The sequence below is a fragment of the Charadrius vociferus genome, unplaced genomic scaffold (genome assembly GCF_000708025.1).
Source record: "Charadrius vociferus isolate BGI_N301 unplaced genomic scaffold, ASM70802v2 scaffold72, whole genome shotgun sequence".
Classification (NCBI taxonomy): Eukaryota; Metazoa; Chordata; class Aves; order Charadriiformes; family Charadriidae; genus Charadrius; species Charadrius vociferus.
In genome coordinates this window covers 1076852-1092491 of record NW_009647830.1, presented here as the reverse complement: position 1 = coordinate 1092491, position 15640 = coordinate 1076852, and positions in this window count along the sequence as shown.

The window sequence follows — 15640 nt, the reverse complement described above, 5'->3', positions numbered from 1 at the left end:
CCCCCCCCGCCCCGAGCCATTGCAGCCCACCTCCCCAGCTCTGCCTCTGGCTCCCGGGCTGCTTATGCTCCCCCAGGTGGGAGCCAGGGGTCCCGGGCTCAGGGCACCCCTCCACCTGGGCAAGCATTGATGCCATTTCGCAGGAGAGCTGCCCTACCCAGGGCATTTTCCTGGGGTTGGCACCGCGCCTGCTTCTTGTACCAAGCAACAAGGCATTACACGAGCTGATGAGAAACGAGAGCAGAGGGGTGCCTAACTCTCCTTAAAAAAAGTGGGGTTTCACCTCTCTCTGATACTTGCCGTTTCCTGGTGGATAAGGTCCTTGGACAGTGGCGTTGGCAGGTGGTAGCTCTGAACCTGTTCTTCTCCGCACTGTGTGAAGAAACCTCGAGCATCCAGCCTGGGGCTGTGGTTTCCTTAAGAAGGCAGAGTGCCTAAAAGCTGTGCATGGCATGGCCTAAATCTTCGCTGTGGATCTAGACCCATCTGAGTAACAAGCCTCAGTGTGTGAGACAAAACATGTATACATCTGTCCTTATATATCTAACCATAAAGGGTTGTATTTCCTAAGGTATTTAGACATCTGTTGAGTCATGTAACTGCTAGAGTGATTTTCAAATGTACCTTGGTAGGTTTGACAGCCAGTTCTTATTTCAAAGAGTTATTTAGACAGCCAGCAAGATTTTCAAAGCATTTATCTATTTCTCTGAGTATTGCACGTCTACTGAAAACCCAGCACACGGTCTTTTGCGGGGAGAAGCATGATGCTATTCATATACATCTATAACATTAAAATACCCATTCACTGATCATTTTACAGTATATTCTATAAGCCTTGGCATCCGATTCAGTGCTCGCAAGGACTTCTGCAGGACTGGGCTTCACAAAGGTGATCTATGTCTTCTCCAAAAGGAGCAAAAGCTTTACTTCTTCTCCAGCCAGCGGGTTTTCAGGTTGTTTCACCACTTTCACTCGTTGTAGCTGGTATTTCAACACTGCCTTCTGCCCTTGTATTACCCGACCCTCCTGTCTCTTTGGTATGGTAGATTTTTCCTAGGGACGCAGCACAAGTCCAGCTTGAGTATAAGTAGAACCAATGTCTTATTTTTGACTCCTTAGCTTACCTAGTACCCACACTGGAGCACAGTATCTTTTTGCTGACAGCCCAACCAAGTACTTTTGAGGGGAAAAAAAAAGGGGAGAAAATTCTTGCAAGGCCTATAATTAAAATTTGTTTTTATACTACATGCTGAAATGCAGGGTGTCGTATCTTAGCTCTCTTCCATTTATGCTGTTATTTCACTGTGTCACAAGTGTTCCTGGTGTAATCAGGATACAGACTGGCAGAACTGAAGCAATCTGCTCTGCAGTTGCCTTTAGTTCAAGTTCTCATTGTCTTGTAATTAGCTGGAGTGAATACGGCTCCCCAGCAGCACGCTGCGCACCGTGACATGCTTTGGAACGAGGCATAGGGCTGGAAATAAAAGCGTTTCACTCAGGGTGCCAAAGTGCCTACTGTAGGTGCAACACCGAAATTCGCTTATTATAAACTTTCTTGCCTAATTAATTCCATTGATACATTCACGTTCATCAGAGTTTTGTTGAGAGTCTTTAACAGAGATTTTTTCTTTTCTTTTTTTTTTTTTTTTGTTTAAACTGGAATAGTTTTATTAGCTTGTTTACTTCAGAACAACGTGCCACCTTTGATTAAACTCCATGTGGATTTATAACTATGTCCTCCCCATGTTTCTGTGACCTTTACGGCACATCTGATAAAAATAAAAGGTCATGGATTCCAAAAGAACTGCTTCTAATAATAATGTCAGGCAGGCTCCCCTGAAAGTGTGTGATTTCCCTTCTTTCATTCTTCTTTTCTTCTCTTCCTCTCTCTCTCTTCTTCTGCTTTTTCAAAGTAAGATGAAAATTAACATGAATAAAATTAATGGTTTAATTTTGCAGGAGAAAGTAGAGGGTTTACAGTGCTCCACTGGGGAAAAGGGCTTTTGTCTTTGTTGATGACCTAAACATGCCTGCCAAGGAGAAATATGGTGCCCAGCCTCCCATTGAACTGCTGCAGCAATGGATTGACCATGGCTACTGGTTTGACAGGTGCAATAAATATTAATTAGTGTGCTTGGCTACAGAGGAGTAATGATATACACTGCTTCTCTGAAGCGTTAAATTGTAGTGTTAGTCTTTTATAATTCCTCATCTTCTCAGTCACAACAGGAAAACACTCTGAGTTACATGACTCCCTGTATAGGAAAAGGGATAAAGGCTTATATGTTGCAGTGAATTACAGCATGAGAAAGGCAAGCCTATATGGGAGAGAGGCATGACATGCATTTTTGTGTTTTTGAGAAAACATCATCAGTATTTAAGCCAGCACAAAACAGTTTCAAATAAATTTTTAGTTCTTAGTTGTTAAGGACTAAAACAAAACCATTTGTCTCTCAGCAAATGACTTTGAGGTTAAAATGCAGTTGAAGATGCTTTTCTAACATGCAGTCAGTGTTTAGAGGAAGATTCTGTACGATTCATGTTAATATTGGTTGTTAGGAGGACTTCAAATTCTCCCTTGCTTAAGTCTCATATGTCTGAACTTAAAAGAAGTTTCTGTTGTTTAAGAGTAAGCCTAGTTAATCTGCAGCTTTAAAAAAATCTAGATTTGAACAGGAAAAGTAAAATAGCACCTAACATGGAGGCTCCATTACAGTACTCGATTATTAGACAAATGTAACCATATGTTATGGTACACTTAATTATATACACCTAAGGTATAAAGCAATTGCACTTTTACCAAAAGAATGGGCCGTTAATTAAGAACTGGTACTTCTTGCATGTTTTATTATTATTATGGTTCACAATTATGCTTAAACTAGTCATTACATACATTACTGTATTGAAGGTCTTGTTTTCTAGTAATACGTGTTTAATATTGTATTACAATTTTACATGGCAGTCTCAGCCTATGTTCCCTCTGCGCTTTTCAAAAGAGAGGCATGAAAGTTGGCAGGTAGTGTCTGCATTTCAATTGGAACTCCTACCTTTCTCTTTACCCTTAACCAAATAAAATAAAGGCTTCAGCTTTTCTGTAGTACAATACAAAAGAGCAAGGAAATAAAAGAGGAGAAATGTGGGTGTTTTCAAGTCTGATGTTTTCTCAAAGCTATAGAACATTTCTTAATATTTTCTAAGTGAAATTGCACTAGAAGCTTAAAGCATTAGGTAGAATCTTTTTATCATTTTATACTGAACTTGGGAAACGGTGATTGAAATGCATGCAATTTTCCTGCTCCAAAATCCCTCATTTTCAAACGAATACAGCAGAGTTTCTTTCCTTTTAGGAACAATAAGGCTTTTCATTGTCAGAAATGTTCATACTACCTTACCCTCTGTATAAACCATGAGATGGAGGTTGGGAAGAAGCAGGTGGGGACAATGAGAAAACAAACTCATACCATTTTAAATACAAAGGTTTCTCTCCTTTATATACTCAAAATTACTTCTGCTCGTGGGTGCAGCTTGTCACTTGTCAGCCTGTCTGGATGAGCAATATACACAGAAAGAACAATTCGAGGAAGATGGTCTTCGCTGGATAAACAACAAGGCATTAGTTACCTGGAAGGCAAGAAGACTGGCATGTTTTTTCCCCCAATGACAGTCTATAACAAGCAAATATTTGCTGATAATGTCTGACAATATAGCCACAGGAAGAAGCAGCTGAGGTAATTCTAGGTAGTATCCTTTACTGTCAGAGGGATCTGTGGCTTTCCAAGGTGATTAAACTGTTGGCGGCAAAGCCATTGAGGATGCTAAATAGGAAAGATTTGCGAGTAAAAGACCCACTACTGCCTCAGAGCCTGCTTTCTGTCACACTGTCTGCGTGGTTACTGCAGACAATGAAAAAGGTTCCTGATCTCATACAGGTAAGAAGTCCCAAGGAAATCGTGCTCTTGCGTTTGGATTGACTGTCAGCCCCTGCTCCCTGACAACTTGTGAACCAGTTTTGACACAGCTATTGCAGTCTTGGAGATGTAAAAGCATCCTAAACACATGAGGTGCGACCCCATTGAGGAAAGGATGAGAGTGGCACAGGAGCAGGTCCAACGTGTCGTGTGCTCTGGGGTACTGGGGTGGGAGGGCTGGGGGACACACACTAGGGAACCTGAAGCTGTAGTGCTACGTGAAGGAGTGAAAGCTTGCTTGGTTTCCCAGTCCACGAAACAAGTTCTTTTTTAGAATAAATAATCGAGAGGGCTTTGCAACTACTTCTCTGGACAATCTGCTTCATGGCATATTTTCATTTCTCTACTGGTCTAACGCCTTTTATAAATTTCAGTCCCCTAAAGATCTCCCTCCAGAATGCTGGTGCCCAACACACCAAGCTCTGCACTCAGACTACTTTGAACACACCCAGATACCTGCATTAGAGGGAAATGCAGACAGTGTAAACTCATTCATACCAGAATTACCTCACATGAAGGCTCCTCAAAGAATTCCCAGCTGGATGTGAGTAGCTCCGTCGTCTGTGTACTACCCAAGCAGAGCAAAGGAACAGGAGCTAGGACCTAATATCTGACCTCTGGAATAGCTCAATCTGACAAAAAACCACAGTTGAGGGTCCTTTGGTGAAGTTCCCTTCACAGTATGTGGAACATGGCACCTTTTAAAGGGGATCGTGAACTGCCAGAAGGAAGTAACAAACAAGACTCACTTTCTTACAACTAAAGCTGTTACAACTTTTAATCTCTTTCCTGGGAATTTGTTTAAAACCTGTTGTGAACCCACAAGGTATACTTGTGTTTGCTCATCTAGGTTTATTTGTTTGCATTTGTGTGTGTCGCGTTCAGGTCTATTGAGGGTATGTCTTGAACACGCTAATGAAATGCTTTGACGAACACGTAGGTGCCCTGCGCAAATGAGGTGTGGGAGGGGGAGTCGCAAGTGCACTAATGAGGGAAGGAAGATCTAAAGTTAGTTTTGGATTAGGAAGCCTTGCTGGCTGGAGCCGCACGTACCGCCAGCAGAAGACAGGTGTACTCCACAGGAGAAGCAGAATAAATCTGATTCTGAGCAGTATCATCGTCATTTTGTATCCACAGCACGTTCGTCCCCGTGTTTGTTTGTGCATCTGTTGTATACTTAGCTCTTTGTACTCCAGCAAGCCTTAAGTTATGTAAGCAGTTGCACATCTACACCTAATAGACCATATGTTACAAAATGGCTCTGAGGTGGCAAAATAAGGATGGGCTCAACATGAAGCAGAAAGCTTAACTGTACTAGGAGTAGAGAAATGGAGGGGACATGTAGCAATAAAAAGGAACAAATCCTGCCTTAAGATACACACTGTGAGGCCGGTAGCTTTTCCCATGATGACACAACCCTGTTATTTCCTGATGCTTGGAAAAAAAAAAGAAAGAATTACCACTTGTAGGAATCTCTTTCTCTCTCTTCCTCTCTTCCTTGTCTTCCTCTCCATACACGGGCATTGATTGCTTTATTTACCAATACTCTCCCTGAGGAAAGACAGTATTAAAAAGGTTAATTTTAAATGCTGTACAAATCAGTCTTATTTCTTTCAGAAGCAGGTCCTACAGCCAGCACTTGGCCAGACAGTCTTGTGTCTACATCACTATGTCCTCAATTTACATTACTATGGTTTTTCAGTGGCGCAATTCTAGTGATTGATTAGAAACTTAGTGGATGTGTTTCTTAGACAGATCAGTCCTGATTTTGGGAGTTTTTTCATTAAGCAGAACTTGGCCTTTGAACTTGGTGTGAAGGAATGTATAATCGCAGAATTTTGTAAAGCAAGCAGACGTGTTCACTTGGCCCTTTGTAGATCATATGGGTCGTTGAATTACTGGGTTTGACTCAACACATCTAAGGTAGTTGTGTTCAGCTCCAGGTAGAATAAGAATCTGTGCTTCCTTCCAGGCCAGGCAAAGGAATCGACAGCAGTTCTTGCTGGGGACAAGCAAATGAAAGTGTGTCAGCCAGGCAAAGATGACAGAAGGCTTTCCTCACCACTGTTCTTCCATCCAGGTATCCCATAAGATCCAGAAGATATTACACGTTTGACAAAGGTCAGGATTCTGGCACATTTTATGTAGTATTTTCTATGCCTGTAAATATCACACGTTTCCTGGATTAATCAAGAACCAGCTGCTTCATCTGTCCACTACTTGCTTCTAACCACTTTAAGGAGAAAGACACATGCACGGATATATATTTCTCTCTCTCTCTCTGTATGTGTATATATATGTATGTATGAATATAAAAATATAGTTAATATAATATCATACAGATTGCAAGTAGATCTGTGGATGTTTATGCTGTTTTATGCAGATATGAACACAGTAGGGAAGCTGTCCGTCATGTGGGGCTTTCCATCGTAACAGTTGTTCATCAAATCAGCATCTTTTCTTTCATTTATATCATTAGGAAATGTCTCTGCCTCCTCCATGCCCATCGCTCAAGAATCCTGTGACTTTGGCTGTTTGAACTCTGAAAACTGCAGCAGAGTCTGACTGAGATATTGCTGCAGGCTGTTAATTTTGGTAAAGGATGGAAAAAATCCTAACTCATCAGCGATGGTGGATGAGACGAGGTCTAGAGCATTACAGTTTGCGTTACAGACCTGTGCGACTGTACTCTGAAGAGTCAGGCAAGTGCCACTCTGCACTGCCATCAGGGCTGAGCCTGAGGGCTGACTGCCAGGGCTGGGCCCACTGATGCTCACTTGAAGTAGCTTGAAGCTACTGGAAGGGCAGTCATGGCAACACGGGGCTTTGCATGGGCTTTGCATGAGCCGCAAATCCTGCCTGGAAGTCTGTGCAAAGGCTTAGTCGTCTGTGCCAACTTGTTGTCTGTGCTGCTTGTGGTGTCCTAGTTAAATAGTATTACCCAAGCTAACTCATTTGATATGGGTTCAAGCGTGTCTCTGGAGGCTGTAGTCACAGCAGTGCCTGTGGAGCAGAGCAATCCTAAGGACGTACACATCTGGGGTTTGGGGTTTCAGTTCTGCTAATGAACAAAAAAAGGTCATGAAATTTGGAAAACCTGGGTGGAGATTGGCTGACTTCTCTGCAACTTTTCATCTCCTACATCCTGTCTCTATACCCATTACTCCTCTGTTCCTACCCTGCCAATTTTCCCCCTTGTTTCCCTTCCAAACTCTGTTTTTTTTAAAAATGAACCCCCTGAGGCACACTTTTTCAATTTTAGGTATAACATTTCATACTCTTCTATCTCAGGTGGTTCTGAGAAGTCATAGACATGTGAAACCATCAACATTTGGTCCCTGGCAGTTGTACCTACCTTCTCCAGGCTGAACTCAGCCCAAAGTGTTAAATCCCCAATGTGGACAGAAAAAATTAGTTGAGCTACCTGCAACAGGACTGTTGAAAATAGTTTGGCTTCTCTGTAGGGCACAGAAGGACAAGAGAAAACATCTTTCTCTTACTCCTCACATGATAGATGGTATGAATCTTGCTACAACAATAAAATATTCTGGCAGCATCTGAAGATGCATTACAGAGTGTACCATCTATTATTTCTTCATACAGTCATACTTATCATGAGATTATAAACTTAAATTTATGTATATCATATTTTGAAAATTACCAGAGCCAACTGTGTGGGCTATTTATACTTGATCTATTAATGAGAGAACTCACTTGGCAGACAAAAAACAAGAAAAGAAAAATATGTTTCAGTCCTTTCTTGGTTTCTAGATTTTTGAGAGTATTTACATGTAGAAAAGTTTCAGAGCTTTAATGTTTTTAATCCTCCATCATCTAACACATTATTTTAGAAGGGCAGGAGGGAAAAGAGCGCACCATACTTCTGTTGACCGCAGTCCCTGCCTTAGAGGCTTGTCCAAACTGTGCAAAGGACAAAATAGGGAGACAGATTCAGCTCAGAAACCCCTTTCTCTCTCTTGATTTGTACTTCGCCATTGCGCTTGCGAAGTCTTTGTGTACATCACACAGAACATCCCCAAGAGGGAACCGTATGATGGAAACAGACACAGCTCTGCAGATTCCTTAATTGTTGATTAACAGGAGGTTTGAATGTACTTGTCCATCCCTGCCTATCATGATAGAGCTTATATAGACCCTAAGAGATGTAGCTGTGTGGTTTTCTTCTGCCCCTTTTCTCAGTGGCCTTATCCCACACAAATCCTTCCTTAAATGATGAAAGACGACACTCTCTATGTGCTGTCCTGGTTGATTCTTCAGATAGCTGCCAGGCAGTTACTGACTGTTTCTTCCCCTCAAATGCAGCTCCCAAAGGGCCACTTGGTCCCTCACACCCTCAGTGCAAAACTTTCCATGGAGCCTAGGCAAGGATCCTAGCTGTATTTCTCTCTCTCCCTCTCTTGCTCTCAAATTCTTTCCGTTTCTGTAACTTATTATACCCACCACTCCTTGAATGATAGTTACTTCCCACTGTGTCTTACCATCACTTCATGGTTTGAAAACACAGATTCCTGGAGGTCACCGATGAATGAATGGAGCTTAAAAGTTATGTATAAAATGCAGAACTGTTGTTTCTGAAATGATGATTTCAGAAGTGTCTAACATTTTGGGAATATTGCTATTTCTACTCCTTATATCAGTGCTCTTGGAAAACAGAATATGCATTTAACAGAAAATTGAGATGCGCAAACAAGACCATATATTTGGCCCTATCACAATTTTTTTAGTTCTATTACTCACTGAATAAGACCATCACTGTCAGACATTTCTCACAACAAAAAAAGTTCTTGCCAAGAAATTAAGGTGGTTTTTTTCAAGAAATAAGGACTTCTAAAAAGAAATTAAAACCAATCCTGATAAACAACAGAATTCACTAAAGTGAATAGCTGAGAAATTTTTAATAAACCTTTTCTATTGAAAATTCTGAAACATAACTAATACTATTTGGCTTTGGTTTACATTATGATTTCATTCTATTTAGTTTTTTAAAAAAATGCTCTTTCTTCACTTACTCTATTCTTGTTCTAGTAACACCTGCAGTTTTATTTCTCTGTCAGAAGTGCTCCCAAAATCGATAGTCTGATTATACATATAACCTATACCCATCATGCAGCTCACATTTTGAGTCAGGGCCTTGATTACCTTTTCCAGCATGTTTTCATGTTCAGCTTGGGAACATTTCAGAGACAAAGAAGGGGACTGACTATGGAGGAAGGTTACACTTTGATAATTTTCTGTTGAAATGAAGCATTCTTGGTCAGAGGGTAGCCAACTTAAAAAACCCAGTCCACTTATAGCTTAATATCACGGTGGGGGATTTGAACAAGCCTTCCTAACGACGAAAGAGCCTGATGGGAAGCCATGAAGGACAGGTTTGTTTCATAGTCCAAGAAAAGAAGAAGGCAGGAGGAGCCCCAAGGATGGAGGAGAAAATGCCTCCTGAGTGCTTTAAAAGAGTCTGAAACTTTAGATTGGTAAGGAAACTGAATCAGGGAAAAGAAGGTAGGAGTTTGGCTATATTGTGTGTATTTCTTTATTTCTTGTGCAGTCTTGATGTGTAAGAGCAGTGGGGTTAGAAGCCTCTGCAAAGTCTGTTGGACTTTTTGATTGTTGCACATTTGTGGAGAATTAAATGGCAAAGCAAAGAGCCTGCAAAGCTTGAACACTGATGAAATGTTGGGTTGAGCAGTGAAGAGGCTGTCAGCGGCCCTGAGAGCACGGCAGTCACACGCCGGGTCCCTACCTCTGTGAGGGGCAAAAGGGAGCCCGTGCAGAGGAGACCTGACAAGGGAGCAGAAGACAGAAGCTGCCAAGCACATCCAAAGCCGGAATCAACATTTCCATTCATTTTATTTGCAAATTCTCGCCGCCTGTTAACAGTAAGTTTCAGGGGAAGAATAGCTGCCTGGCAGACACTGAGAATTGGGAACCTTGTGTGTCAGTGAAGAAAACAACATTGCTCTCTCACCCCCATTCAGGTTTTGCTGCCCCTCTCTCGTGGCTCTCTGCCTCTTGCCCTGGTGGGTTGGGGTGACACTCAGACTGTCAGTGGCATCGGGCAGCACCGCGTTTCAGATCACAGCGGCGACCCTCTGACTTCTGCTTTTTTTTTTGTGCGTGAATGGAGCCGTGCGATTCTCTCACGGCAAGCCATAAAGAAGCCGAACCACCAGATGGACTGGTCTAGCACCAGTCATGCTGCACTTTTCTAAGGCTTAGGCTTCATCCACTTCTGCCCCCCATCCTACCCTGCTTTAGGCAGTAGCTTCATGAACTGGAACAAAAAATGTGATGAGGCTTTCAAGCCTTCTGACGCTGCAGTCCAGGCTCTTTTCTTGCCCACTGCGCATTTTCAGCTGAAATTTAGCAGCGGTTTTTCAGGCAATGGTGCTTGAGATGTGTGACACAGACACATTTTGATGACTTGAGATGGGCAACATATTGCTACTGTGGCAGCAGGGAGAAGGGGCGGCAAAAAGGAAAGGTGCACTGAGCAAAGGGAGAAGAAGTGCAGTGAGTGGACAGAATTACTGCCAAGGCTGCTTGAACAAAATAAAAGAAGCAAGAGAAACAAAAGCAAGGGAGAAGTACTGATTTTCAACCCTGAGAATTATTAGTAAACCAGGGACTAAGTATCTGCTCTGTTAGGCTGATGTGGCTGCGGGCACAGGGGACGGCAAAGGCAGAGACTTTGCCCTCCCCCATGCCCGCAGCTACACCAGACTACTTTGCAAAGTTCCAGAGAAAGGAGTCAGCTCCAGCGTACAAAGAGAGGGAAAGGGGGATGCTGGGCCAGTGCAAACACTGAGGAAATGTCACATGTACAGACTGTCCCCTAACCTCACGAGGTTACTATGTGTTACGAAAGAATGGCCTTTTTAGGGGAATAATACCCATCTCAGATGAGAAACCTGGGCAAAGCACATTCTCCTGGGGCAGTGGGTTTGGCTGTCTGGAGGCAGGCAGGAGGACTGGAGACAGCAAATTATTCCCGTAATGTTTTTCCTCTGCCTGATTGGCAGACCAGAGATTAGGCCCGTTCCAATAATTTCTCTGAAAATGCAAATCTTAATTTGCTGTTTGTTAAATGCTTAACTAAAGTCTGAGGTCATTATTTTAAACTCAAACTGTTGGAAGAAGCAGTGTCAGGCATCCATTTGCTTTAGAGAATAGCTCTTCCTGACAGCAGCAGAGATGCAGACAGTTACCTTTTAATACCAGGCTGTGAAATGCTCACCCCCCAGCCCAACCCCCCGCTTTCATTTGCAGGAAACAGCATAGTCTGTCCTTATTTTGTGCTATGACTCTATTCTGCTTTCTGAGGTGCCCTTAATAGCAGAGGGATGGCATGGAGTGCCTTACGCTACCTATTAAAGGGAGTTTGTGGAGGGAGAGCAGGCAAATTCAATGGGTTTGGGGGTTTGGCAACGAGATGAAAAAAAAAAATTAAGTCATTTTTTGGTTTTGATGTAGGAAGACAGGGGTGTGGTACAAGTCAAGGACATGCTCTTGGTTGCAGCTATGGCCCCTCCTGGTGGTGGAAGACATACAGAGACTCCCTCGGTCTCCCTGTCGGTTTTTTGATGTAATCTCCACAGATTCCTTCCCTAACGAAAACAGGACAGGCATCTTTCCGTGAGGAGCTGACTGAGTGTTTTGATGCGCAGTTTGACACTTTTCTGAAATCATATCCAAGCTTAAAAGCTTAGTAACTGTATGTATCTTGCCTTCCCTGCCCATGTTGACAGCAATATGAGCCAAATCCTGTGCCAAGGGTTTGCACCCCAAGGAAGTGAACGGGACTTCTGCATTTGCCTGAAAAGAAGAAAACAGCACTATGACTATACCATTTTTCCAATGAAGATAACAAAAAGCCCTTATATGCATTCATTAAAATAATTTCTCAATGGTTTTCAGGGCTGTAAGTCATGTATTAGCTATTCCCTGCATTTAGGGCAGAACCAAGGTCTGTTCAATGTGCTATTCTATATCCAAAAGTAACTAAGAGCAAATGTTTTGATAGGAAGGGATAAGACATTCGCTGTAGGCAAATGCAGCATGCCCTGCTAAGCTCTTAGCTAACTTGATATATAGCCCTGTTCAGGAAAACGGAATTGTCACTAAATTGTTGCCTTATTTTACCCTTCAGTAGGAATAAAATTGGCCTATAAGAGTGAAAAATTTTAATACATCTCTATTACAATACACTCTCCTAATTCGTATTGATTTTCCCTGTGGTACCTGAAATGTAAGAAATTATTTCAGTGAGATTTGAGCTAACACAAATGGGAAATAGAGAGAAAGATTGACACCGAAGAAGGCGGTGGGGAGGGGTAGGTGCTGGCAGAATGTATGGCTTCGGCGGCAAATAAAGAAAATGCTTTTTACAAGGGCAGCAAGTATAAAAATGTCTGAGATTGAAACTGAGATGATAAATAGCCCTAATAGGAGAGAAATAGAATAAAATATGGAGTAAGGAAAAAAAAATATTAAGAGTCTCTAAAGAGGAAGAACATCTTTTCAGTGAGGTAGCTAGGTGGACAAGCTTCAGGAATGGATTTAGTTGGGAATGTATCTCATGTCCAGCAAGATTGGATGAGGTGCAACAACTCCCTGTTGGCAGGTTAGAGGTTCAGGAAAGCAGCCAGTGCCAGAGCCCTGCCAAGGAACGCCTCTGCAGGTGGCAGTGTCCTGCTAAGAGGTAGGACTAAAGGAATTCCTGAGCTTAGCTGAAGCACATATGTCTTGGGATTTTTCTTTAGTTTGTGTTGCATCCCCTTCAGTTACGAAGTTCAAATTATCCTAAACTCCATTGTGCCAAACAAGCAGAGACGTTCTCCTCTAATGCAAGCAGTGCCTGACAGCCCAATGGGACGCGTACAAGATAATGTTGCTTGCTAATAATACAACCCCAAATGTATTTATCTTGCAACAGAGCACCAGGTAAGTAATTAATTAAAAAGTTGATACATACGGCTTTCTTGAAATGGAGAACAGCATTAGTTCTGAAACATAAGATTTCTAATTTAGTGAAGATATTCAATGTTGTGTGGAAAGCCTGCTTAATCACAGTTTTTCAAAAGTCTAGTCCCATCCTTGTAAACAGAACAGAGTAATAATGAGGCTCTCTGTCACTGTGTCATAATGGAACAAGGAGGGCAAAACTTCATTACACTCTTTTGACTCACCTTCCATCAAAGTAAGCGAGATAAACACAGGGACCCAAAATATTCCATCAGTTTCCAGATATGTAATTTAGTTCTTTGGTGGAAAGTTCTTCATTCTTCTTCAGCAAGTGAGGCAGGAACCACTAAAACAGTATGACCCTCAAACCTGAGGAAACTGGGCTGTATATAATTTTTCACAAAGTGCTATGCAGCTTTGAATGCATGTCCTAAACAGCTTGAATGAAATGCGTATTTTTTTTCCCTGTTTAACCTTACTTACATGTATTCATCCACATTCTGCTGCAGTTGTGCAGCTGCTTGGACAATGGTACTCTCACTAGAATACAGGTGCTGAGTTTTGTCTCTGAAACCTTCCTGAGTTGAATTAAGGCACAGCTTGACGTGACATGGAGTAAACTCAGTTCTCAGCCTTCATTCAGTATTCAACAGCATTAAGACATGAAAGGTCTGAATTATTACTCTTCTTTGCCAGGTAAACTTCAAACTTTCTAAATTATTTCTGATTGATGTCAGTGTAAAGGGAGGTGAATAAATTTTGGCATGCGCACTCAAAAAGGAGAAATCATATTTTGCAAAAAGTTCAAAGTTATACAACTCTTTTTTTTTTTGTGATGCTCCCAGGCTGTACACGGTGAAGGTGCTTATTCAGGACCTAATTTTCATTTGCAAGACAACTGTAACACTATATTTTGGGATATCATCTGGGCCCTAATTCTACCAGAGCATCTGGTTTTTTTGGTTTTTTTTTTTCAAAATCAATGCAATCCCTGGCTGTGCAAATCCTTGTTTCGGGGTGTTGACATCCAGCCAACAGAGGGAGCACTAGTTTAATTAGCAAACCCAATTTCCAGCACTGCCAATGTTGCTGCTGGCTGCACAGATAAGGAGGTCATTATGGAAAAGCTATGCAAGCCTTTTCCCCTAAGAACTGGAGGAGGACAAAATGGTTGCCAATGGTACAAAAATGAAACCTAGTGAGGGATCATTTTCAAGCCATTGTGAGTTTGGGACAAAAAAAAAAAAAAAAAAAAAAAAAAGAGGGGAGGGGGAAACAAAAATGTGAAGCATTACCCATTAAAACAAAAGGCACCTCCCAGCGTGCAGCCCAGTCCTGGGGTTCAGCTGCTACCCGTGAACAAGCAGAGCCCCCTGAGCCAGTGCAACCTTGTATTGAATCTGGGGCCATCTGTTACCTCATTTATTAGAACTGGTTAAAAAAAGACGAAGTTCTTTGCAAAGAGTCCTGCTGGTGAATTTTGGCATTTTTTTCAGTGAAGACTTAATTGCAAATCTTATTTATCCAGTCTACAGATCTGCCACTCTCTCTGCATGGTAATATGGCAGTACGCTGCTACTGCAAGCTGGAAACCAAACCAAACCAAACCAAACCAAAGTTTTGCATGCTTCTTTGTTTTCTTCTTTCTAAAATAGGTCTCTAGCATTGTTTTGACAGGGAGTTGTACTCAAAGATTTCATCGCCCTTAATATTTTTTCATCTTCAGGGTTTACTTGCTTGCCTCTTTAAACAGCGTAGCTGTGAAGAAGAAATTAAATACATCAAATCTGTACTTAAATATCTATGTATACACACACACATACATACATTCATCTCTATATATATCCTAAGAACTGTGGTTGCATGAAATTGAGAACTTTTAACAAGGCAAACTCTCTGGTCCTGAATCCTACTGTGGAAATGAATAGGGAAACTTTTCACAGAGAAGTCCCAACGCCACAGGGAGAGAAATGCGCTTATGTCAAAAGAGCCCTGCGGACACTCATCTCTGTTTGCCTGGCTTTTTTTGTGGTGCAGGCCACTGCACAAAATAACCTGAGTAGGAGAATAAGGCTCTGAGATAATAAGACAACGGCAAACAGCCAACCCCGAAGAAACGTTAGGTTCTATTTGGATTTTCAGTCTTTCAGAAAATCTTCCCTCCTGCTGATTCTCTGGCTTCTCTAGTGTACCTTTTCCAGTCTTTCCGGGCTGTAAAGGCTGGCAGAGCCCTTAAAAATACCTGGAAAACATAAAATGAGAAGGAAAAATGGGGTAGATGAAAACAGAAGCTTTGGTAATGTAGGAAGCAACACCTAAGAACAATGGAAATAGCAGAGAAAGCCATGGATTAATTAAAAATGCATTTTAAAAGATACAGCAGTCATCATGTTACATTTTTATGTCCTTTTATCATTTAGTTCTTCAAATTTATTCTCTTTCTCTTGTGTTTTGATTACAACCATGTTTAGTCCTGTTGTCTGATCAAGCTTCTCTGGCTCGATTGTCTAGAAATATGATGAAAGGACAGATGTTTATAACTCTGCAAAGTTTCCTTTCACACAAGTTTATCACTCTCCTTGAAGGCCAAGGACACATGAAATGCAGGCTACGTCAAAGCTCACTTTATCACCAAAGGATTTCTAAGAACTGCACACGCTCATAAACAAGATTTGGCTGAACTCTTGACT